Here is a 27,552-nt window from a genome sequence, read left to right as displayed (position 1 = left end):
TAGCTATTTGCTAAGTACGGGTACAGCGTAACGACGCATAAACTGCACCTCGAGCGCGGGCAAGGTAAATGCGGGGACATCTTAAATATTCCACGTAGACAACGAACCTTGACGTGACGTACATTATCAAATACGGCAGCACACTTGAAATGTTAACTCTAGCTGCTGCTCGACACGTTTGCCTGTGATATCGGTCTAAAGACACAGTTAATAATCAGGAGATTGCGCCTTGAAAGAAATCTGTTTTTACTACTTGCGCATTAAGCTCTTATCGAGATTATGCATATGCAACTCGAGAACACGTGGCATAAACGAGTAATAAGAATCACCAGCCGCGCAGTAAATCTACGTGAACAAAACCAGGCGGGCTTGAAACAGAGGCGACGCTAAATGGCGGCGAAAAAAAACAACTCATTAACAGTTAAAAAGAAGTTTTCACTGTTAATGAGTTTTGTTTTTCATCCATTTGTCTCGGACGAAATCGTCGCTACGGCATTGCATTTTCGCCCGGTCTTCATCTCGGATCCGCATACTCCCGAATCGAACGTATAGACGCAACGAAACAGAAACATAATGACGTAGCGCGCTGGATCGCGCACGAATGTAAATAACACGAGACCGCTCTTATCATTTTGTGCAATGTGGGACGCGTTATCAGCCAGTCTGCTGCAGAATGCTGCGTTTTTATCTCAAAACGGGGAGAAATTTGCGAAAGAGCCTAATGACGGAAGAGGGGGGGGGGAGGGGAGGGGGGGAAACAAAATGGTGACAGATCTGAATTAAGATCGATTACGAGGCGCGCGTGGCGTTGCCACGCCGAGACGAGCAATTTATCAACGGATACGTGTTTACACGCGACGCGCGCATTTCGCATTTACTACGTGTCATCGTATTTACCGCGTATTTACTACATTGTAAGCGGCCGGTAGCTCTGCGCGCTTTAATTCACCGCCGCCACCCGCCGTCGCCGGTAATCCGTGTTCGACATCCGTTATTCTCGCTGCGCGTTTTATTCGCGGGAATTCGGCGCGCATTTCGCAAGAGAAGCGCCCCCCCCCCCCCCCCGCGCCGGCAAATCTACGATCGCACGAATTGCGACGCGAGAGATTTGTAAAATAATACATCGCGCGGAAATAGTTTGCCCGCGCAATATTGTCGCGGCCGCTTTCACGTCGTGACATAAAACTCGAACAAATTGTCTCACCTGTAATATCGTTAAAATATTGTATAATATCCCCCCCTTGATAAGTTTAAAAAAAAACTATGTGTCTTTTCAGCGTCTATTCGCGATCTAAAAATAGAGCAACGCACGCAATAGAAAATTTATTACATAAAATGCGGGATTGCGCGTATAAAAAAACTTGTAACAGAGACGTAAGAATAAAAGTTTTAAGCATATTATCTCGATGAAATAATACTTTCAACAGAAGAGTTGTAATTGAATGCACAGAATTTCAACATTCACTGGAAGGAAACGGATAAGATCGATGATCATGACGCGGTAAGTCGTGAGTGTGCTTGCCTCTAAAGTATTTTTGGTTTATTTATTGAGTAGAATTGATTACGCTTACTGCGATGGTCCCAAGGTGAGGAGATCGGTTAATTTCGGCGGTTAAGTAATATGATCGATGAACAATTTTATCGAAGTGAAAAAAATGCGACTTGTTTCAAAATTTCGTCAAACACGTAAATTCGTTAAATATATTTTGTACGTAAAAAAAAAAGAAAAAGAAACCGGCGGATGCGAAATATGTTTACATTTAGCGGTTCCAGTTACCGAACGTCTATAAAAATCGATTATTCGCATGCATAATCGAGATTGCGAATTCTCTTCCCAATAAATAAATTAGAACGATAGTTCCTGCTTCAATTTCGAGAAATGTCAAATGCAAATTTAGTGCCGTGTTTTTCTCACCTGCCGACCGATCGCGCGGCAGGAAAGTAGCGCCCGATCTCTGGAATTCCAGTCGAATGCCCATTTACGTACGCACATGCGCTCACGCGCAATTACTCGCGGGCATAAGCGGGCTGCCGATATACCCGGAATAGATCAAGACGAGTGGAGATTGGGTACGTATCACGGCAGGTATGCCGCGAATTCGAGGTGTGGCACTGACCGCCTGTCTTCCTCCGTCTCTCGCGAGGGAAATCCACTCCTCCTCGTCGGCTTTCGTCGGTTGCCCACACGCGGAGAGCAGAATTGTGAGGCAATTAGACTCGCATGCAGATTCATCTATGGCGCACGCCACTGTCTCCATTCCCGACATTTTCGTCACTCTCTCCTCGAACCGGCGCGATCGAGCTGCGAGCGAAATCTCGCGCGACCGGCAGGCTAATGGCGTTTTTCATTGGCGGAACGAAGCTTGTTCGCAGTCAATTTTCACACTTAAGGCTGTCTTAAATACATGTTCAAAAACTGTTCTAGCCAAAACGGATTCGTACGGATGCCGCATAAATCATTTTACTGGCTAAGAAATATTTTAAAAGGTATTTAAGACGATCCTTAAATATAAGGTTGACTACGAACAGGCCTTAGCGTGCGCTCATGTCAGTGCGTACCCAGTTCTACCCATGAAAAACGCTATAATTTCTCGTACGCTGTGCGAGTTCAGTTACGAAACTCTTCTGATTTGGAAGAAAAGAAGTTTCTAGAGAAATATTCATTTCATGTAAAGTTTATGATTTCTTATATAAAATTTGTTCATTGCATCAATTTGCAAATTTAGGAAACATAATTATCGCTGAACACGTCTCGCGCGTTACGTACTGGTTAAACATTGAAAGCAATTGAGATCTGATCTGTTAAGAATTAAACTAATATTTTGTATTAATATTTAATGGAATCGATATAAAATAAACGAGATCGAGTGCATTATTCAGCAATTCCGTCTGAACTACATAGCTTCTTGACAAAAAACGAGCGTGACAAGTTATCTATACGACGAGAAAACGAGCGGAAGCTAATGCGAAGTAGTAATTGCATAATAAAGGAAATCGGAATTACCTCATTCCGAGGACTGCGCGTGTATCATGATATGCACATCGTCATTTGCATTCACTTAACCACCGATGCTTTTTGCACGTGGCCTTTGCGCGCACTATCAGCAAAGAGTACAAAGTCGTTTATTACACATGAAGTAACACTGAATATTAATTGGCGTGATTCGACGTGTCGACAGTTTTTCCTCGGTATAAAATGTTCCCGCATTACATAAACTGCGCCGTTATATCATGTACGACCCTCGACGGTGCAGGTGCGAAATAAAGAACCCGGCACAATAGCCGAAAACGCGTGTGGCGAGCGAGAGAGGAAGACACGGGACACGAGGGGATGTTGGAAGACTCGTGGAACATGTCGCTCTCACGATCATGAAGCAAATGTACACTTCGCATAATATAACGGCGATGAATCATCAGCTTTACGCCGTTGACGTATTAGTTTAAATATCTTTTAACATTTTCTCTCTTTCTAATTTCTGACGACTAAAATTGTTATTGGCTGAAAATAATTAAGTACATTCTTAGAAATGTTGTTCGTAATAAAATAATGCCATTCTTACGGTAAAATCTTTAAAAAAGCCGCACGCGCACTCTTCCATTTTAATCTTTTATTCGCCTTTTTTTTTTTTACTTAGATAAATCTTTCGTACAATTACTTAACAAACGTTTGTCTTTATCAGATAACAACAATAACGCCGTTACTGTGGTAATTACAGCGTCTCGGTACATCTGTGATTTTATGTGGTCGAGTGAAAAGAACCACGCGGTTTGCAGTGACGTGGAATTTATCGGTTTCGTGGTAGATCGAAAGTGAAAACGTATTTTCATATAGTGGGTGCGCAGCGAGTGCACAGAGAGACGCACATGTCCACGTCCGGGAAATCCTATAACGAGGCTCATATTACCGACGCCCTTTCATGTACTGCATTTGTCGATGTATGAGTATGCATGTATATACATCCGAGAGGGTAGTGTACGAAAGATACAAACGAAAAATGTGAAACGTCGAGAGAGGAAAAGCAGGACGTACTCGTATTACAGGGGAGATCTACAGGACTCTCCACGAATTGTCATCGACATCACGTGACACCGGAAACAATCTCTTACCGAGATTAAAATGTTCGATTGAACTTAACAATTACGTTTGAGATCAAATCTGCACAAAAGTTGACTAGTTAATTTAACAATTGACGTTAACAAAGTATTCTCGCAAATGTTATTTAAAGAAAATATTAAGCAGCAGTCAAAATCATTTTCATAAAATTGAAATATTTTGTACGTTTAAATTTATTCCATCATAGTATTCTCGTTATTTGGGGAGACGAGGACTGCGTGTGGGTTAAATGTAATTTAAATATTTAACATAATACAAAGAATGCAGAAATTGCAAAAAAGACATCAAAGACACTTAAAGCATGTAAAGTGCAATATTAATTCTTGACATTTCTTTAAAGCTTTAATGGCTCTTTAAATTTAAATATAAATGCGAATAGTTAATAGCTTTTATCATAAATTATTTCAGCTGTATGTTATAATGTTTCTTAAAAATATTATTCCTGGCAGTCATTATTCAGATATTAATTTTATAATACTCTTATTATTAAGTAGACATTTCTATACGACAATAATTGTAATGAAGATATATACGATAATATAATATAATAACATAATGCGTTGAAATAATTAACTGAAGTGCAGCAAGTTACTCTTCGTATAAAATAAAAAATGCGTATAAGAAAAACGAGATGCCAATAGTGGTATGATCTAATCCGAAAAAAGCGTTTTATAGCACAAATATGTAAATATAAAAAAAGCTATACGCATGTGCATAATGCGAATGATTAAGTCATACAATATTTAAGAAAACGAAAATAGTGACATAAAAGATTACAAGGATAGGATGTTCCAATAAAAAACCTGGTAAACAACGTGACATTGTTTTATGTGCTGTTTACACGTTCGCATTTATTTAAGTAGATAAATTTTTTAAACAGTTTTCCAAAAAATTTACTTATACGCAACAACCGTACGAAGTTCACATCGTGATCAACGATCCGCTCAAAATGTTGGATGAAACAGATTCAATTGTATTCTCGCAAATGCAATTGCGACGCGAAGCACATGCTGTACCGTGGGTTACTTTTGAAATGCGTTGTAATGGTTTCGGAGCGCGATAACGAAGGCATACACTGCCGTAGGGTAAGCATTTCGTTTGTGCCGAAAATAAACATCCTGGCAGCCACTTCTTTTCACGACCCCTCCGACAAGGAAATTCATCTTGCTTTCTTGGGGTAAATTCTTAGAACGTTAGATTCGCACAGGCCGTACTGCGAAATAAGATGGCAATCTCCCGGAGAGTCGAATTTGCTAAAAGGTTACTCGTTTATTTAGTAACAATTTTCTGCGTCTCTGTAAAACGGACGAAATTCTAAGTCAAATGTGTATTCTTATGTATTTACCATCATTGAAATGCATGTTTATTCCCCTGGGATAATTTCACAATGTAACATTAATAATTATTGATATAGCAGTTTGTTATCAATACGAAATAAAAGAGAGTGCAGACATGCGTCAAAATAAATTGCATGGTTGAATTATTCAAATAGTTTCATGTAAAAACGTTTGAACTTGAAGTTTGAATAAACTTATATCTATAGTTCGAACGGAATTAATGCGTCGGATTCAATATGTTAAGTTCCAGCAAAATCACTCCAACGTGTGAAATTTATGGTAAAATTATTTAGATAATTCACCATGTCGAAAAGTTATTTTATTTTCTAGAAAATTGCAAATAAGTAATTATTTTATTCCTCGCTAAACAGAACGTGGCATTGAAAAAGTCTTCGAGATGTTTTTAAGAAACGCGGTGAAGGTTCGACATTCGAAAAGTATATATTCGAAGACACATTAAAACTATTTAAATTCTAAAAGTCGAATTGCTTGATTTATTTAGAAAGAGTGTCCAATAAATAAAAAGACAGATGATGCAAACGTAAAATAAAGATCCGCGGGACAGCGCTGTCGTGTTATAAATTATTAACTAAATATAAAGAAATCCAACTTCATCGCCCAGCGGCATTACAGAATAAATGCTAAGTCAGCAAACGCATCCGGCACCGAGAATAGTGGCATTGTGTTCGCCATTACGTCGCTTCGGCTTAAAAGCATATAAAAGTATGCTCACATAGGCTACCTGGATATGGGACCCATGAAGCAAATCTTGGGACCATTAATAACATTGCCGGCGCAATTATCGGGCCAGCTGCCGCGTTTCCTTAGGGTCCTTTTTAGTCCGAAGCAGGTACCCAAGTTAGAACCTATTGCTCAACGAGTGCATGTGTGGTACTATATGTATACCCGATACTACATACTCTACGCCTCTGGAACTCAGCCTGAGAGATATATATCTTCTTGTCTCATTGCGGTTGCCCGCCCTAATGTTCGAGAAAGCCATGCTAGTTAGATGATGAGAGGCTAGCGAAACTAACGCGTCTAGAGATCCACGAACAAGTATTCGGACATCTTTGATTTTGGGAAGAAAATATGACGATGGCGTGGCCTAATCAAATATCGACTGTTTAAATCGTAGATTCACTCAATAAAGTTATTATGTATTCTGCATTAATTATTAATAGAAGATCGTGTGTTAATTCAACTTTCAAATAATTTTTAGTTAAACTTTTTTCTGCAAATACGAAGGTAAAGCATTAGATTGTCAAGATTAATATATTTGAAAATTAATAGAGAAAGATGTTTTCATGGCACATATTTTTATGGTAAAAAATGCAGAAACATTTTGTACAAAAGAAAGTTCTGGTAGCAGGTAAAAATAAAGAAGCAAAATTCTGCTGAAAATTAAAACAGATTGGACATAAAATAACTATATTTGTAAAAAGTTCTAAATTTAAGTAGGAATAAAAATAGAAATAATTTTTAATTAAGCTTAAGTGTTAGAATTATTTGGCAGTTAAAATTGCTGCTACGATCATTTCATTCTGAAAACTAACATGTTACACGAAGTAGACTGGCCAGTCGTAGAGGAGATGTTTGAACCCTTACCTGAGATTCTTTCAGGTAAGAGTTTATTTTGAAGTATTTAGAAAACAGTGGGTTGGTACGGAGAAGGTACATCTAAAGAATAGATGACCAATGGAGAAAAAGGAACAAGTTTGAAAGGATCCGCCCCACAAGAAGAAGGTTATCCAATGAGACACGAGAAGACGAAATTCAATACAGATTTGCGAAGATGTAGAAAGTATCGAATAAGGACCGGCAAGGTATTCAAAAGTACCAGTTAATCTAGTTCATTAGAAAAGAACTAGCGGTCCCAATGGGAATCGTATATTTCTTAAAAATTTCGGACAATATCAGTAATTAGAGTAACAATACCAACAATAACACATCAAAATTATCGAGCAGTAATCTTAAACTCGTCACAATTCACATTAACGTTATTCGTAATAAACGCTGCACAAAAGAAAATAGGAAAATTGACGCGAGATCCTAATTATGGAATCCAAAATTCCAGCAATGGTTGCGCGCGTTGCAATCCCAATATGGGTCTATCGATTTATCTCGCGACTATAAACAATATTGGCATTTGCTAATTCAATGATTGAAATTAAATCATTCAAATAATGCCTGCCGCTGCAAATCACGCAATGCTATCACGTCCCTTCCACCACTTACGCCAGATTATAGTTCGATATCCGGCAGTCCCTCAACAACGGCTCGGCATATATCATCGGCAAAGTTTGCCCACCGACAATTGCCCTCCTCTTCCACCTACTCCCGCTCCCCCTCTCCCCCCCCCCCCTCCGTTCCCACCATCGGACCGTGACGAATGTATGTACATCATCTCGCGGCCGCAATCTCGTGCCCGTCGATTCATTAATTAATCGCTGGACACACATACAGAGACCGCGTGTTCGCGCACGGTGGCAATTACCGGCGCATTGTCGCGCATAAATCATTAGCAAACGCGTCGCTTCCATAATTCGGTTAATTTGCAGTGTTTTTGCCGACGCTAGGTGTCATGTAACGCGCCGCGACGTTCCCCACCACGCGCTTCCTCTTATCTTAATTATCTTGTTTAGACCGACCATAATTTGCGTTACAATGACGCGATTGATTGGCGTCATGCATCATTTCGGCGAGATGGTTCGCTGTATTAACTGGACGAATTAAATTGGGCGCCTAAAGAATTTATGTAGCAAATAACAATTGTTGGAAACAAGTTGAATTAATAAATCGACGTGATTCCATCGAAATCTTTGTTAATCGCGATTTCGTGAGATTTCAAATAATAAATTATTGCTAGAGCGACGAGATACATGTATGGCGCCTTATCTGACTTGATGTACCGTAACTCCGTCACTTTTATCATTCGATGTGCGGAACAATAATATTTAATTAGCTAACTGAAAGATTATCGCCGGGGATAATTAATAATTATATAAAATGAGTAATCAGCGCGATGCAACATTTATGTTAATTTGATATTCAATTTTATAAAAATAATTTTCGATTCCAATATACCGCGCCAATAATAAATGAATACGTATAATAAATATCGCGATTATCTTTCGCCGTTGTTAAATAAATTTCAAACAAGGAAGTTGCTAAATTACATTTGCGGCTTAATTGAATCGCGCAAATGATAAAATCGATATCTTATCGGAGGTGATATAAGCTTGTAGGGTTTAGAGTAACTAAATTAACCGCTTCCGTCATGTGACATCCAAAAAAGAATTACATTTCAACAATTACATTAATTAACCGACGCTATCTATTCTTATAACGGAAATTAAATAATCGGAAAATCCGTCATTAAAATATCACGTGACGTTTTGACAATAGCGAAAATTAAGTTTGTCCCAGTTTCGGGTACGTTTTCACGAAGTACGAAAATGCAGAGAGTAAAACATGCGAAACGCACCGAATTAAATCGAATCGGTTTCGAAGGAGATGCACCCGTGTCAAAGACCCGAATGGATACTCTCGTGTTTACGAATGATTCGCTCTTCATTTTCTGACCGTGCTTTTTGATAACAGCGGGATTAAATTCCGTACGTACGTGCGCTGATAATCAGAAGATAACGGCAACGCGCGACGCAACGAATACACGCGCTTCAAATCGTCGGACGCTCTCGTTTCTTATTGACGTACTCGGGCGAATGTAGCGATTGGATTACAAATTGGCTGAGTTAACCCTCGTCAATGTAGGCGTCTTTGGAACTCACTTTTAAATTTACATGAATGTCACGACGCAAGCACGAACTTGCACGCGATGTTGTTCAATAGTGTGTGAATTCGATACTGATAACGTGTCAGCGTACAGTAAAAAATATTCACTCTTCGTTACGCGCAACTACTGCTATCATCGGGACGTGGTGTATTTACAGTTTACACTTTTCGCCTGAAATGTAAATGTTCCGGAACATTGGATTAAATGAAAACATTTTTCGGAGCAAACACTGCAAGTGCGTTGTACGGTAAAATATTTATCATAATTCGTGCAATATTTAAAAAAAAACATAGTACAAACCCGTTATTGCGTAATGAATATTTCTTAAAATGTGGTTACCGTAATCCAATTACCGCCGTTAATCATGCGAACGCTCCTCGATTTCCATGTAATAAATATTTCACGGCGAATAAGCAGCTAAACAGCGCTCATTTTTCAAGCAAAGATACCATCGTGCTTTTTATCCTTCCAAAATTGCTCCTGTATTTTGCCTGCGCTTCCGTTATATACCCGGTACACACGCTCGTGCGAGCGTAATCTCAAAGAACGATTATTCCGACTCCCATACACAACGAACGTTCGGTCGTGACTATCAGCTTATCGCGACGCGTGTGAGTCAGTCATTAATAAAGGGGTGGCCATGCACACCGTGAAAAGCTTAGAGCCGAGGGTTCGTATCGATCAAATAACCATCGGCCGCCATGTGCGAAGACGCGGAACGAAGGGGTCTCGCTCCTTAACTAGCATCGCCGTGGTGATTTTCGCTAATTCTTTGAAACGTAACGATAAGCCCATCAGTTTACAGAAGTATATGTAAATAAAATAACAAAGCGGTGTCCTGGTTTGCTCAAATGAGCAAATTGCGCAAGAATTGCTGTAGTACTGTCGCACGAGAGTCACGCGTGAGTTTATGAACGTTGAGCGATGTACTCTCGGGTGTGCTGTTAAACGGTATTAAAACTGACAGCTCGAACGAACGGCAATTAAAGCAACAAAGTCAACTTGGTTGTTCGAACCTGCAATTATGAGAAAATCCCGCATTCTCTAAAACGTGCGCGCCCACAACGCTGTAACGTTGTAACTCCCGCTCTACGGGATATCCTCTTTAAACGCAAACGTACCTGGTGATCAACAAACCCGCGTCGCGTTAACAAAGAGAAAAAAAAACAACGGAGACATCGCCGAGCGGGGACTGGATAGAATAAATAAAGCAAGTGATGCGCGCGATAATAGATACGAAGTTTGATCGAGTTCGGAAAAATGTTTATTTATTTTTACGCGCGAGCGTAAATGCGAGACGTACTGTAGCGCTATGAAACTCGGGTCGATCCGTTTGACCCTCCCCGATATGCGCGCATACATTACCGGATAATGCACGTGCGTACATTAATTACGCGTCGGATGGGCCACGCGAGTTCTCTCTCCCGCTCTCCCGTTCTTTCTTTCCTCCCTTTTCTCTCTCTCCTTCCTACTCGCGTCCAGGAAGCCGCGTATCGAATTTATCAAAAACACAACGGGAAGCCCGTGGGATGATAGAGACGAGGAGAAAGTGAACGCGACGAACGCGAAGCTCTCGTGTGTCTATGAAGCCGGATGATGCTGCGTTTCTCGTTATTACATTTAGAAATCGTGCTTACTCCCACGGATTTCATTCCGGACAGATTAATCGACGGCGACGAGCGTTGTAACAAAGAGAGGGAGAGAGAAAGACAATGGGGGAGAGAGAAAGAGAGAGAAAGGGAGGGAGGGAGGAGGAGGGATCGCGCACATTTGTTCGAGATGTCATATTTATTAATCCACGTAACTCGCGTGACCGGTTTCGTGTATTAGCGGAGCACCGTTTCCCACATTATGGATCAGCAATTCGGTGTACGCAAATGCGAAGTGCGACTGCGAACTGTTCCTATCGGTATGAGCTAGAATGTAAGACTTTAACCCTCACAATTGACCCAACTGCACGTGTAAAGAATGGCGTAACTATTGCGCAAGTGGTTGAAAATAGCAGCAAAGTGTGATTACAATTCGCATCGAATTATCAGATTGAATAATGTATCAGACTCGATTGGAATTATTGAATAATGTGTGTGAATTTTTTTTTTTCCTTTGGAGGAATCGGGTACAATGTAGACGGATTATCATTTCTCGCGTACACGATGCACGGATGAGAACATCGTAGCATCAAGTAATGAACAATTTGAATATACGAGCCGCGTGTAGTGAACGAGTGTACTGTAAGTTATAAAAGGAAAACAACCCAGTTCTAGAAAACCTTGTTTTGTTTGCGCACGCAATTTGCGTATGGAGCGAGTATAGTCTACTATTATTATCATGAGTAATAATAGCGTTACAGCTGAACTGCAGCTGTTCGCCGATGTACGGAAAACGCGTATTCTAAAACGTAAATGTCGCGATGCAATTCCCCGTGAATTGAAATGTTGAAATCGCATTCATCGCGCCCACCGTAAAAGGCTGCTTGTGTATCAATTAAAATGCCACGTGTGTCTAGGGATTAAGCGTGAAACAGTCGTCCATAAATTCTCAAAATTTTCGAATGCCAAATCGATCATCCGTACCCGTTAAACTCGTGATTGATAACAACTGTCATTTTGATGTGAAATTCTAGTATATTTTGACTGACACGCCGACACAGAAAGGCAAGCAATTAATTACTTAGAATGACAGCAGATGAATGAGATTGGAGACTGAATAAGATTTTAAATAATATTTGCACACTAATTCAGCCTTTTAATTTTAATTCTCACGTGATTATCTGGAAAAGAGTGAGTTTATATCACATTATTATCTTTTCTCTAAAGCAAATCTATTTTAGGTTCAGTTTCCTCGTGTGGCCCGGCGAATTCGCATGCTAATTATAATTATTTTTGCTTAGAATAAATTGAATTCAATTAACTGCCAGTTATTTGATAAATATGTGAAATACCTATATTCCAACCATTCAATTAGTCTTCATATAATAATTTACTGCCACTGCTAATTTTATTATTAGAAATTAGCAGTCGACTATGAAAACGTCCACTAAAAAAGTAAACTTTTTCTTCTATAATAAAAAACAAGATATTGGAAATACACGTATGTGTATACGTGGCACATCGTAAGATGATGTGTACGAATAGATTTCCGTTAGACTACGGTTCAGATTTAGGTTCTTACACGAGTATTCTATCGTATAAGTGTGCGTGCTTGCACACACGCGTTTATCGTCGTGTTCGTGCTGCACAGGCACGAACACGATTTATTGATCACACGCGTCGCACGCAATACGACGAATATGCGTGCCTGCCATATCGCCGCGCACGACGTCTGAAAAGTTCCGTTCTATGATTACACTGTAGTTATCTTGTACGGGTGCGAGAGCAAAGAAAGTCGCTAATTGCAGCGAGTAAAAGCAGTTCAATACTATCGCGGAAATAAAGAAGTAATTAACGAGCACGGATATTAATTACTAAAGACTTTTGTTTGAAACTTTGCGAACTTGAGAAATATAAAATGAATGCCAAACTTGAGAAACAAAAATCAGTACCAATTAATTCCATGTAGGAAATATTTTGAGATTAATATTTTCTACAAATTAGTATTCAATATTTAAACTGACATACAAACAACATAAAATTTCTGTAATAAGTCGGGCAAGTATGGTATATGTTTATTTATGACCATGTAATAACATATGTTCCAATGATTTTAATAAAACGTTTATACACTACAAAAATATTCTAACGATTAATTTCGTTACAGTGCGTTATCATTTATAAATTAATATATAAAATATAAATTTATACATTTCTATTATAATAAACAAACATATAACGTATAAACGTACCTGTCACGTTTATTTTAAGATTTTTACTTTATTTTCCATTTACGCGCTTAAATATCGAATAATAATTTAGTGCAAATATTTATGTTAAAAATAAAAATAAAATAAATATTAATAATTTAAGTATTAAGATAAAATTTTACAATAATAGAAAATGCATTTATATGGAAGCAATAAAGCTAAAGTCATTCTTTTAATCATATGTTTCTGGGATGGTTTTGCATGAGAGAGTGAGAGAGAGAAAGACAGGGAGATACAGAAATATTCTACCAAATAAATTACTAAAAATTTTATAATCTAGAAGCAATAATACATTTCTGCACAAAATATATTAAGAAGTAAATATATAAAAAACTTCTGGTGTTTCAAACATCTATTAGAATTTGTCATGTTTTTGCATAATTTGTATTTCTCAAAGGCTGAATAACGAATAGCAGTAAGAAATGATGAGGTGGTTAGTTTGAAAGGTCAAATAAGCCATATTGCATAAATAAAGTTCTAGTTTCCGTTAGATGGAGACAAAAATTTACGTATTATAACATTACGCTTGTCGTACGGAATTATAATATTTATAATTTATACAATGATAAATTGTATACAAAAGAATTATTAATTTTTTATGAATTATTAATTTTGCGAAACGGAGTATAATTTTTTTGGTACAATTTATCATTGTATAAATTTTAACGTAAAACACAACGAGGTATATGATGAATTAATAACTCCAGGTGTTTACCTAATGGTTGCATCACATTTCGTTAATTTCAATAATTTGCTGCGAAATATAATCGGAATTAACATTTTGAAAAGCAAATCATCCAAGAAACAGTTCAGTATAGCAATCAATTTTTTTTTATAATACAAGCAAAGTTGCATACTGTTTGATAAATTATAAACGTTCGTTTCAAAATATGTACCGGAAACAGTATTATATCCTGATGGTTGAATTGGTAAGGTATCTGCACGAAAATTCAGTTTCGATTTCTGACTATTCTGTTATAATTCGTGATTCTAACTTTTCAGAAATAACGTTACGACAATAAATTATTCTACGCTTTAATAAAACTATTTGGTCTCGCATTAGCTCTTTTATTATTTATTATATAATGTAATTTATATTCACGTTTGCGTTAAAGAAGAAAAACATTGTCAGTTTACTTTCCTTAATTTTTCCTTAGCAAATAATAAATTCGAGATTAAGATATCTCGACAGTACTTAATTTTAAGAACGTTTTAACATTAAAATAACATTAATGTATTATTTTTAATCATTTTATTGAGTAATTATGGAGTATTTAATGTTTTAATATTTTATAAAATTGTTTCTACCAGGGAAAACTTTACTTTCGGTGTGATGCAATTTTAGATATACTAGCAGTCGTGTAGAAGTAAATAGTTAATTACACTAGTCGCCGCGTTAAGCGTAGATACAACTTTGTTGTTTCTGGTAGAGTTTTGATAGATGGATCCGATCGTAGATCGGTTTTTGAGAAAATTGAAAAGAAAATTGCAAAAAAACGTGTTTCTGACCACATTTGGCAATTTGCTACTGCTAAACCTGAAGCGATAGTAAATTCTTTAAATGTTCAAAATAAAGAATAGACAAAGTACTTTAAGCCTGAAAAGACTCATATTTCGCAGTTACCTACCATGAATTATGACGAAGTGAACCTAAAATTGTATTTTGGGATCTATGGTCTCAGGGCATGTTGACTTAGATTTCAGGGATTTCGAGTAAATGCGAATATAATCCTTTGGTGTCTAATTATATGAAAAATCTACTTTTCTTTTGACTTACCGTGCAAGTGTCCAACAGCTGGTAGTGCCCGTAGCTTACAAAAACGATTCGTCATAATTCATGGTAGGTAACTGTGAACGGAATATGATCTTTTCTTAAATTGCATTGTCTATTCTTCATTTTGAGCACTGGAGGAACTTCTTAGCTCCTCAGGTTTATTCGGGCTTGTCAGTAGCAGACTGTCAGATATGGTAAAAAACACCTTTCTCGCAACTTTCTTGTCAATTTTTCCAGAACTAGAGGAGACAGCGCAATTCTACGATCGGATTCAGGTTCCGCGACCAACGATCTACCAGAAATGACAAACAAAGTTCAATCCACGCGGCGACCAGCGTTATCAAGGCTTAATGTCAAAGGCAACGCGCATGAAAATCGTGAAATCAGGCAACCACTGCGGGAAATTGCGACATTAGGTAAACAGGATGATTATTCGGCATGTAAAATCGATCGGACGAATGGCGACAGTAACGTAAAATTATGATGACAAGTCGAAAACGAGAAAAAGTTGGCAGCACGTCGAGCTACATTTATTATCATTGTTCGGTACGCGATTTATCGTAATCGATTTATCATCGTTACATAGATATGCATTATCAAACTTGCAATAACGTCCGTGTTTGTTTCAAAAAATCACGAAATTGTATACATATATAAGTCACTTGTCATTAACCGCTGTCAATCGATTGATCAAAGATATTTCCTCGACATCTTCTGACAGGATAACAAAATTTTCACAAAGTTCCTTGTAAATGGTTAAATACCTATTGCTTTCAGCAGAGAAGAAACCGAGGGGGAAACCGCTGACCAAAATCTTGTACACCAATGCCCACTAATGCCCAGTGGGTATTACTTAATCTTCTTATCTTATTTTATCTTTATGATGCCCAAACTAATGCCGAAAAAATGCCTAGTAATGCCCAGCAATGCCGCAAATCTGTACACCACAGTGTCTTCAACGGTTTCCCTCTCGGAATAAACGTTAAATTAAATAACGTAAATCTCTATAATAATCTTCTTAATAATCGATTATCGAAAATAGTACGATCACATATTGGAGTAGTGAAATGTGACGAAATTGGAAAATCCCTCGAGACATTATTGCGTTTGGCAACAACTTTGCGAAAGATGAGAATTTCGTAACGCAAAAGCTATCGGCATTTACTATCCAGCATTCAATAGCGATCCTTAATGATCGCTTAATCTGTGCGTTAGGAAACCGAATAAATAAAGTCGTAGCGGAATAAGAAAATGTCGTCTAACAATTTTTTTTACTGGGAAATAAAGAAAGCGCTATATGTTTCACGATCTCGAGTCAGCTATTTTTGTAAATTCGCAGAACAGGTGATGCAAAAGAAACGAGACGTTTGCGCGAAATAAACCGCCGCGAATTTTCCCGTATCGGATACCTCGATTTAAATTAAGTAGATACCCGTCTAATAATTTCCAATAACACCAGCGACCACGAGAGCAATTCCGTTTAAAAGATACTGCAAGGAGAGAAAATATCTCCTGTGAAAATGTATAACGCAATTGATTACACGAAGCGCGATATACATAATATACGTCGCGTAACGCGTAACTCGATATAAGCAATCGGCAATTTGCAGTATTTGACAAAAATAAACCCAGGGAAACCCTTGACCGCGCATTGACAGTTTGCCAAAAGGATAAATGTTTACTTGTACGTGGCCGGGCGTGAATCATTCGGACCGACGCCGCAAATTTCGACGAAATCATTGCGCCGCGTGAAATATCACACGTCCGGCGTGGTACCTTGCTAAACGCGCGCGAATGCGCGGTGTATTTCCGCGAGGAATCGTATCACCTCGCACGCGGATCCGTTCACGATCGCAAAACACGTAAGCTCAACTATAAAAGCGCGCACGTCGAACAACGAGCAGGACGGCGGCGCAATTAATGGCGTGGGCCGTGGTCGATCGTGCAATTAACTTTAACGAACGGGCGGCCTTGCGATTAAACTTAATTAGTATCGCAGTAATAACTCGTTAATAATCAGAACCGTGTACAGAATCGTGACTCTGTGTACGCACCGACGTGCACGTGCGCGAGCGCGCACCGTCGTTCTCCGAGCACGCCAAGTGTCTTTCGCGGGCATGCGTGTGCGCGCGTGTGTGCGTGTTTGTCGTGCGTTTAGAAGTGCCCGTGCGTGTAGGTGGAGCAGCTCACATTTAACGCGACGGCGATGGTGACGAGGAGGAGAAGGAGAACGACGACGCTACACAATTCGGACGCTGGAGAACGCCGGAGCGATGGTTCTCACACGAGGTCGAGGAGCGCGAGTAAGTATAACGATTGAACGCACGTTTAACACCAAAAATCGGAGAAGGGGGGGGGGGAAATGAAAGCGGCACTTTAACAATAGAATGATACAATTTCGCGACTGCACATTTCCCTTCGATCGGAGCCGAGTTAACGAAATTAGCGTAGCGATGGTTACCTCCGTTCCGGTATCTTTGGTATCTGCGGCCTGTATTTTTTTTTCCTCTCTCTCTCTCTCCGGTGCCTGGGGTCGCACTAGGGGTCGGAGATAACAATGAACGAAGGGTCCCGCCGTCCTGGCGCGAGCGACATGTGGAAATCGATCGGAGCCGAGGGCTGGGAATCTCCAGCGAGTCGCGTGCTGCGCGAGGGATCCCCGGCATCAACTGACAGGCGGGAGATGACTTTCGGCGCGAAGCTGTCAATGAGGCACTGAGTTCCTTTTCATTTTCCTGCGCGCCTCTCCGCTCGGCACCACTACTTCTCTCTCTTGCGCGCGCGGCGGCACTCGACTACGTCTCCTCGGAAGCGCGACATACGAACCGCGCTCGGAGGCCGCGCGCGCGAATGCTACTGTGCGTCAAGATCAATGAGTCGCTTTTAAAAACGCGCGCACGCACGCTCTCACGCCTCCGCGGTTAAGCACGTTAGAGCCGACGACTGACCACGAGAGCGGTCCGATCCGGCATTAAACATAGGTAAAAACACTATATACCGTCCTTTTTTCTTTCTTTTTTTTATTCCGTCCGACGACGAATGTCGCGAGTAAGGCGGATTGTAAAGCACGAACCTGATTGCGGGGCGGCCCGGCGAATTATGGCTCTCTTTGCGCTTTCGGCGGCTACTCCGTTCCCTCTACTGCTCATGCCCATCTCCTACCCCTCCTGCCGTCCGCCGCCCCCCCCCCCCCGGCACCTACTCACTTCTCTGTGCTCTCATATGGTCCCCACTCGTAGACGAATCGACCCCCACCAAGCCGGAATTCCTACCATTAGCCTGCAGCCTGATATCCCCCACCAGACGCGCCGATGAAAGAGGAAGAGAGAGGAGGCGGGGAGAGAGGGACGGGGTGAGAAGAGGTGGAGATTCAGAACGTTGGCACCTTGCGGCGTAACTTGGGGATGTTGATCGTTGAGGCGACGTGCGATCGTACTTTACGTCTTCCGGTTACGAGATTTTAGCGCAGGAATCATTTTCACGAGCGGACGCGGCTCGCGCGTCGCGGAAATCGCCCCGCGCGTCCTGTCTCGTGAGGCAGAACGTGCCCGTCCTGCCCGCGCGGGGGATTCTTTCCCGATGTATTTTGGCATCTCTCGAGAAATCTCTCGAGAAATCTCTCTTACGATCAATCGCCGAGATCGCGCGTTTTCGGGGCAAAAGCTCGATCGCACGGCCCTAGTTCTTTGTTGGAATTGAGGACCGATTGGCACAGCGCTGTCGTGCAGTTTTTATCGGTTTTACGGCTCGACGAGAAAGTATTTGAAGAAGACGCGATCTCAACGCACAGATATATGTACATACAATCTGATTAATCAAAATAGATTCGTTCGATCGCGAGAAGAAGATGGTAAACGGAGAAGATAGAACTGTCGTTGCACGCGACAAAGATTAGCCGATGAAAATATTAAACAGCCTCGCAGTCCTACTTTAATATTCCTCTCCGTAGACAATTAACAAAATTGATCACAGATTTAACGTCGTTGCTTTCGTAAATTTTTAATGGCAGCCTGAATCCGCTACCGAAGCCTGGATCAGGAAGATATGGATATTACAGCGCTCACTTAGATATTTCTGTGCTAGATTCGGGATGACGAAAATACACACTTTTACAGACATCTTTAATGTCACAGTTTCGGAATAGAAAGCAATCGATACCAACGAGAATAGTCGCTCAGAATTAGCAGTCGTGTTGTCTTTTTTGAGGTAGACTCCGCAGGCAACTGCGTTATTCGCCGCGACGTTTTTTTTTTAATTCTAATCGCCAACCAAATTTTTTAAATGTTTTTGTCGAAATCTAGAACACGGCACTCTGAATACCGCGCATTCAATCGCATTTCAGACATCGCATTCAACGCTGATTAATTATTTGCAAATATTTTTTATAATCACGGAATATTAATTGACACTAGGAATGCGTCTAGGAATGCATTATTTATTTTTGGTGACGACGCGGACATAAACGCGACGCTCTCTTTGACTAGTGACTTTTAAAAAATAAGTAACCATTCGCTACTGCTACTGTTTGTGCTATTGTAATGTTCGAGGAATAAATTATTTCGTATGGATATATTATCAAATTATGAATGTTCAAAATCGACGAGGAAAAATTGCAAAACTTCGACAAATTAAGTCTACGAAGGTATGTACTGAGAAAATGAAACATTGTAGAAGTTTATAGGAAATTCTTGACAGTCGCATCTCTTTCATCGGCATCTATTCTCCTCGAGCCCTGTAAAACTTTCCATGACACGTAGGGAAAACTTAACCAATAAGATTCTAACAGCGTCAATCAATCACCTGAGAGATGCAAAAGAATGCGTTTTAGCCCCAATTACCTGACGGTTTATTTACTCTGTAAAGTAATGTAAAGAGAAGCTTTACATTACTGTGTCAATATTTCGAAAATTTTTCAACACTTGCGTCACTAATACCGAAAAATATGTTCGAAACGATGCTCAAATAGGTACGTACAAGAAAATAGACACAGCGCTTAGATCCCTATATACCCTTGGAAGGTGCATAGCCATCTGAACGACGTAGCAAAAGTACCAACAGTCTGTCTAGTCTTGCCTGCATGAAATCGACTGTGCGCTTGCGCGAGAAAATAACCGGGCAACACATACGCAGCATTGCGAACACTAGTATACAATATACTAAGTATACATCGACGCATGTGTATCGCGGTAAATGGACGGGCAAAGACAGATTATATGATGGGGCTTACGTTAATCGTCCACACCCCATTGCAGGACACGTATTATGAAATTTTTCGGAATTAATTCAAATTGAAATTTTTATTCCGTTTTTCCTTGAAAACACACTGGGAAATAACTGAGCAGCTCCGATCGGAAACCATTCTGAAAAATCCCATAACGTACCTAGGAATATATACATTTTAACACGCAGCAATATTCAACTTTCTACAGAGCAAACTAGGATTTATATAAAGTAGAATTCGTGCGAAAGAACTTGAAGCGATCATTAAAATTTCCAAGAAAAAAAGTACAGAGGAAATCGAAGTTTGTTAATGCCGCACGTGAAAGGAATAAGAGAAAAGAATTGGTGTGATTGAGAAAAACTGTAAAAATTAAAACAGATATCAAGTAATATTAACTGAGAAAAATTTTGGGTGTGCAAAGAGTTAAATTGAGCTGTTCGAAGTGCATAAAGGGCAGAAAGATAACTTCATTATGGCACGTACATCCACGCTTTGGATTTATACTGACCTTAAATTGAATTTTTATAGATAATCCAACAAGCTCCTGTCACTCAATATTTAATAAATACGATAAATGTTGCTCAACGCGTTAATTGTGCAGCAAATTTTGTTTTGCTATTTTACGCCAAGAAAGACATCCTTACATATCACAGTATTTTTATTTATATACAAAGTTACGTATAAAAATTGTATAGAAATTTCAAAATTATTTACTACAATTAATTAAGTACTGCTTATTTTATTCCGTCATATTACTTACGTTTTTCACAATTTTACAAGGGACAGGAATTTATGCACAGCAAATAAGATCGGTGATACGATCTGGCTGTCGGTGATCTCCTACTGCGTTACAGAAAAGTCATAAATACGTGATCAATAGGTCATCAGTTATGCTTTCAGCGGTTGGCATTTTAATACTAATAGATTCACAATGCGTAACAGGCCAGCAAATTCTATCAACAACAGTGAAAAATGTAATTTAAATTTTGGATTGAGAATTTTCCTGAAAATCCTTTGTTAGAAAACTGCTTTTAACTTCATTATATATACATATAGTACATATATGAAACGTGTGTGTGTACATTTTAACGCTGCAGCGCTACGCATTTGTCTTTTCTATTATTATGCATGTTTAATAGTGTTAATTCATGTTTAATATTTTTCTCTGTTCAATAATTCCTTTGAGGCTTTATGCCTATAATATTTTAAGTATAATATTTTAAGTATAGTTTTCATCAATTATACAAAATATTTCTCATTGGCGAATGGTATCTACCGCAATTAATCTCACAGCGGTAATTTTTTTTGTCGCCCCAACATCTTTTTCCGTTGACGCGTTCTAAATGCCTAGACGCCAGCACGTAACGTCAAGCATACCAATTGTAAATTGTAGTTCTCGCTGTCACCCTTAACGATACGCGATCGATATCCCGCGCTGAAGACACACCCCGAGCATTCGCGACTGCAAGCTTACCAAGAGGTGGTGACTGGCCGGAGACAGCCTCAGATATTCGCGTTATCGCTGAAGGTAATGGTAAGAGATTTGCAGGGGAAAGTTGCGCGCCGATGTACGGAAAAGTGTCGCACTTATTTCATTTTCAACTCCTTCCGTTTTACTTCCCTTTCCCCCCGGTAGATGTCGGTATTTGCAATTTCGCACAATCGCAGGGGTTGCAATACCGAAGTTGCTCTAAGGGACGTTGCCATCTACCGCCAGCTTCGGTTCCCTTCCATTGCGCACATTAATCAGCGTCAAGCAGAACTTTCCTAATGGAAATCATTAGCCCATTACTTCTACTATGAAAATAATTAAAAAAGTATTTTTAGTTTACATTATCGCCCCCTTACCTACTTTCTCTCCCATTTAAACGGATTCCATTTCCGTAATTTATATAAATTGGTCCTTTTCCTTCTATATTTCTATATAGGTTGCGTTGTAGAGTTTGCTGTAAAATAAAATCTCACGACTCTTCTATCGCTACGTTGTAATAACAACGCAACGTTCGTGACAAGTGCACAACATTTTAATTAGTGATATTTACGCGAATGACATTTACCCGATGGCTTTTTGTAAATTAACAGGGACATTCGAGGAAATTTTTAAATCGTTTTACAAACGGTTTGCTTGCCGCGAGTATCCAAATAAAGTTAATATTTGTAACACTTGGTTCTCTGGTAAACAACAGCAATTAACGCATTAATGATATCACTTTGAAACTTTATTACCAACTTTTATTTTACATCGGCATTTAGGCGGTGAATGAAAGTAATTTGCATTGTAGTCGGTGCAATTTTTAAATGACACTTCATTGTCTGGAAGGAATGTAATTACGTAAAACGTTAATAATTACAAAATATAATTGTTACGTTTATTAATGAACTAAACTAATTGTAATTAATTCAAATGTAATAATTACAAAATAATACAGAGTAGGAACGCGTTTCGAAACCGTCAGAGTGGCAGTTTATGAGGAAGAGAGATAACGTAAGTTTCAGAATGACAGCCTCAGAGAATGAAGAAATGTCGAATTGACAGGCAACGCGATAGCTGGAGGGAAAATGAAGCCACGCAACCGATTCTGCTCTCTGAATAGAATTGCGCGAACGACGATAACGAGCGTGCACGTTAATTTAATTGAAATTTAACTAATTCCCCTTTTAGTCTGAGCCTCCTCGAGAATTATCGCGCCGTTTTGTAAAGTGCTGTTTAGGCTTAATAACGCCCGACGTCACGGTCGTCGCCAAATTACGTTTACTACTTACCGCGGAATTGTTTCTACAGCCACTTAAAATCCGGCAGGGATGAAGAATTAACAGATTAATGAAAAATCATTCCGCCGCGCCGTAACAGCGACCAGTCGACACTGCGATAAATCGAATATCGTATTTGAACAATCGGGCATCGGAATATCGACAGGTGTACACGACAATACGTGGATATTTTAAGAATGAAAAGCCCTAACTGTCTACCGTCAATTGTGCGACGAACAATGGCATTATTATTCCGCGTCTTTAAATATTCAAATTATGAATTAATTCCAATATATTTTTGCCAAGTTATTACAGCAATTATTCGCGAAGAACAATGGTGCTAGGCCAGTGAAGCACCGACGAGCGAAAGCTCTCGCGCCCTGATACCAGTGAGTTATTAAATGACATCGATGCTTATGTGTATAAAGTGCCGTTGACTCATCGTTTTATCTCATAACGATGAGATAAAAGATTAACGTGTACACGTCGCTCATGTAAAAGGACTCGAATTCAAGCATTTGACGCAATTACATCTACAAACGTATCGGCGAAACGAGGGGTGCCGTCGTTAGAAAATGGGGTGTCAATAATTTTTACAGCCGGGAATCACCTGTGCGAGCTCGAGGCCCCCGAACTGTCATCCCTCGCAGTCTCAGCCACGTGTCCCGCGTCTGCCTCCTGATTATCCAGCGTCGCGGCGCGAAGCGTCGGCTGCGCCAGCGCACGCGATCGATACCCCAGACCGCCGGGGTTTTCGTCTGTCCGCGTGACGTCATGGTGTGCGAGCCGAGCCAAGACGACAGGGGCCGTAGTCTACCGAGGGTGATCGAGGTGGTGCGAACCGCGTTAAGAGCGAGCCGTCGAATCGACGTAGTGAAACCGCTACGTCGACCTCGAACGTTCCGCGCGAAAATTCTCCCCGGCCGCTCGCGAGTCGCGTCCGCGTCAACCGGTCAAACTACCGTCCCGCCGTCCCACGTTGAAGGCCTCCGTTGCCGAGTTCCGATCGCGTACGTCGAGGCCGACATCCGCGCGCGCGAAAGTGACAGCTCCGAAGTGGTGTGCTCCACTCACCCCCAGAGAACGTCGAGGGACGTTACGTTCGCCAGCGAGATTTTCGTAAGTTCCGAAATACGTGCGACGAGCGGCCGAAAGTTATATCGTGGGCCGTCCAGGGCGCCGAGGGCGCCGAACGACGAGGAGAGGCGCGCAAGGTCGCCGCGACCTCCGAAATCGAGCGGTCGTCATCGCGCGGAATTGGTCCAGACTGGTCTCGCGGGGGAGGCTGGTCGGGACCCGTCCTGCTTCCCCGAGGTCGTCCGCGCTCGCCTCACCATTATTGCCGGCGATTTCCACCCTCGCACGCGGCACGCGACGATTTCCCCCCGGTGCGCGCAGCGGAGAGCGGACGGAAGTAGCGCGCCGCGCTCGTCTGATCGCAGGCGAGCTGCAACCCCTTCTTCGGCGCGCGCGGCGCAGCTGAGCTCGACCGGGCGCGACCCACAGCCCTACATTCGCGGTCTGCGGCGTGACCTAACTTCAACCCACCCCACCTTAGGCGAGCCTCCTCGCTACCCTCTCCGCTTCCGCGAACCATCACGGGATCTTACGCATCGGATTCTCCCCTTAGCCGCGTGCACTCCTGTACAAATTCATTAATGCCCCTGTCAATGGCCTATTTTACTTTTATTTCCTCCGGTGGGATTTGGCTTTTCAAGAGTGGCCTCAACTTATAGATTTCTACGATAATACCATTTTCAGAAACGTTTATTACAATTATTGGTTTCTGAATTTTTCCCTCGCGTTCTTTAATTTGCTTCAGAAACGATTTGTTTCGAGGAAGTTAAGAGATAACGGAAATATGTGTATTCTCATTTACTTTCTCCTTATTTACGTATTATAGATATTTATAAGGAAGAAATGTGTCCAATTTAACTGCTCGCGACGAAACGATCGTGAAAATTATCGTATATTTAGGGAATTACGTGCCTGACCTTGACAAAGAGGAATCAATCATTCACGTATAACGGCAGTCTAGGGACAACGCCTTCCCCGATGATGCTGCCATTAATTAACGAACAAATGATTTGACGGCACTAGGTCGACCTCGTTATCGTTGTAACGATCGTCATGATGATAACGCCGTCGCGCCGAGAGAATACGGGGACTTTATGAGACCGTCTACTTTAATATTCGCCCGAGAAACCATCGCTGCACTGAAAGATGCACCTTCCGCGTTAGCGGCGCTCGGCAAAGCGTCATTTCTTTCATCGGCGCCCCTGCAATTTTGCTCGCACTTGTAAAGCTTCTCGTAAAATTACGTTTGCACAAATTTTGCCTCGCGTCCCTCGGATATGATTTCGAACATCGAGTGAAATTCCGCGAGGAAACGAGTTCAATTTCGTTCAATAACCCCGCAGGAAATAATTCTACAAAAAATCTTACAAAAAATACTACAAAAACTAAAATATAACTGCCAGAATCTAAGAAATTCTACGTAAATTTAAAAGGCGTAATAAAAAAATCAACATGAAAGTGCTAGAATTGGAACGCTTTTGTTAATTTTTGTAATATTCTACAAGTAAACAGATGTTTTAATTCTTTAAGATCTTGTTTCTCAAATTTTTTAAACTAGTAAAGTTTTGTACTAATTTTTACAAAATTGCACATTTTCATGAAACACTACTTGCAATAATTTTTTATTTGAGAACATCGTAATTTCTGGTACTATTTTGTAGATATTTTTACAAAAAAATTAATGTTTCAACGAAGGTATAAAAATTTCCACAAATTTCTATTTCAAGTCAATTTTTTGTAGTTATTTATAGTAATTTTTTCCGCTAGAGAAGATAAAGCTTCTCGTAAAATGGCGATTACACAAATGCTGCCTTACGTCCCTCGGATACAACGATTTCGAGTGAAATATCGAGTGAAATTTCGCAAAGAAACGAGCTCATGTTTCGTTTAAACGCACAATAAGATAATTGACGAGATATTAATGAAGATACAAACTGTGTTATACAAACTGTTGTGCAAACGATTTCGCCCGAATGAATTCAAAGTGAGCGATATTTCCGTTGTCGGTGCGATAGCATGGGAATCGGATCGCGAAGTCAACAGGGTTTTGTGAGTAAACAGGCAGGGAGAAAGAAACGGAAGTAAACTATCGAAGACTGCCGGACAAATAATACGCGGTAACGCGATAGGACGAAGACAGCACGCGTTGCATTCGTGAAATATCGCTTCGACTCGGTAAAATTGAATTACCTGTGTCGTGCGTTGTGTAATAACGACAAAATTGAATTCACCATAAGCAAGGATTACAAAGAGTGCCACGGGACTGTACGACTTTTTCATGCGTGCCAAATAATGTTGGAGAACGACAGATCATTGCGATATCTAGGATTCAACGTAATGCCGATTGTTAGCGATATAACACATTACCAATCCAATATATTACCGATTGTTAGCCATAATACATTCGGCGCACGTGCCACTAATCGCGAACAATCGAGGGAACACCCCGTCATGTTGCGCCGAAGTATTATTTATGTGTTGCGGTCCTATTTAAATAATTGAATAATTTGTAGCTAAATTAATGGAATACCATCAATTTTCTGCTTGTTTAAACAACAATGTCGAAATGAAACTGAATAATTTCTGTTAATTAAAGCCACAAGTAATGAATAATTTCTATTTTGGCCAAACTAAATTAAAAATAGGACATAATTTCAATGTGCTGTGATTGCGACAGTTGTAAAATATCAAGTAAAATGACGTATTTTGTAGAGAAGCTGAGAGTCGGCTGAATTGTGATATACAAATGACTTGCAACGGCGTACAATGCGGCGACTAATTAAATTACATTTTATTCGGAATACGAATTTATTTAATGTATCTACTTTAAATGACAGAAGTTCTCGAATGACGGAAGAAAAGTACTCCTTAGTTTTATGACTTATTCATTGAAGCGCCGTTAAAAAGTGCTGTTGCAACTGGCTGCTAAATTTCCCTGCAACTTCACGCTCTCTCGGTACGCAGGCAAAAATCTACTCCATTAAATATTCATTCTATCCATTGATAAAGGAACAAAATGATAAATGCATTTTATCTTCCTGCACCTTGCAATTTCGTTGTAAATAATTATGCATTTACTCATTCGGTTGTTTAAGGTCGATCAATAGTGTGACTATTGCACTATACATGTTTGCACAGCGTATACATACAATTTATAAAGCGAAAGCACTGAATACAACTGATTTTAAGGGGATGCTGGAGTGATTCTGCTCTTTTGCACCTTTCTAACCTAAAAACTGTCAGTTCACGGAAACATTTGTGTAATATACAAATTAAATGGCTTAGGCTTACGTGTACAGATCGAAAGCAGCTTGCTATTCCGGCCAAATGAAAGAACAATATGGCATCACTGAAACTAAGTTTGTAAGTCTAATAAAAAATAATAGTGAGCACATACTACATGTACTGTATGTATGTGTTGCTCACTATTATTTTTTATTAGACTTACAAACTTAGTTTCAGTGATGTCATATTGTTCTTTAATTTAGCCGGAATAGCAAGCTGCTTTCGATCATCTGTACACGTACCATTTAATTTGTGTATTACACAAATCTTTCCACGAAACAGACAGTTTTAAGTGCAAAAGGTGCGAAAGTGCAGAATCACTCCAGCATCCCCTTAAA

At 40.1% G+C, this 27,552-nt stretch overlaps 1 protein-coding gene and 1 long non-coding RNA gene across 6 annotated transcripts in view; both read right to left on the bottom strand.

The window, feature by feature from the left end:
• LOC105569205 (protein abrupt) overlaps positions 1 to 18,024 on the bottom strand; it is a 90,066-nt gene extending 72,042 nt beyond the window's left edge. For 4 of the 5 annotated variants that reach the window (XM_012025445.1, XM_012025449.1, XM_012025446.1 and 1 more), the window contains exon 1: positions 17,342 to 18,024. The gene's annotated coding sequence lies outside the window, so the exon portion shown is untranslated. The remainder of the gene's footprint in view (positions 1 to 17,341) is intronic. The other variant, XM_012025447.1, reaches the window with a different exon arrangement.
• Positions 18,025 to 20,355: 2,331 nt separating this feature from the next.
• LOC105569204 lies at positions 20,356 to 23,540 on the bottom strand. Its single transcript, XR_001009485.1, has 3 exons — positions 23,463 to 23,540; positions 21,950 to 22,965; positions 20,356 to 21,868 (listed from the first exon to the last, which is right to left on the bottom strand). It is a non-coding gene; the product is annotated as an uncharacterized LOC105569204 (long non-coding RNA).
• Positions 23,541 to 27,552: the final 4,012 nt, after the last annotated feature.

The sequence above is a fragment of the Vollenhovia emeryi genome, unplaced genomic scaffold (assembly GCF_000949405.1).
Source record: "Vollenhovia emeryi isolate VEMERY1.0 unplaced genomic scaffold, V.emery_V1.0 DF939125.1, whole genome shotgun sequence".
In the NCBI taxonomy this organism is placed as follows: Eukaryota; Metazoa; Arthropoda; class Insecta; order Hymenoptera; family Formicidae; genus Vollenhovia; species Vollenhovia emeryi.
The sequence above is the reverse complement of the archived record's forward strand: the minus strand, read 5'-3'. Positions and strand labels throughout refer to the sequence as shown.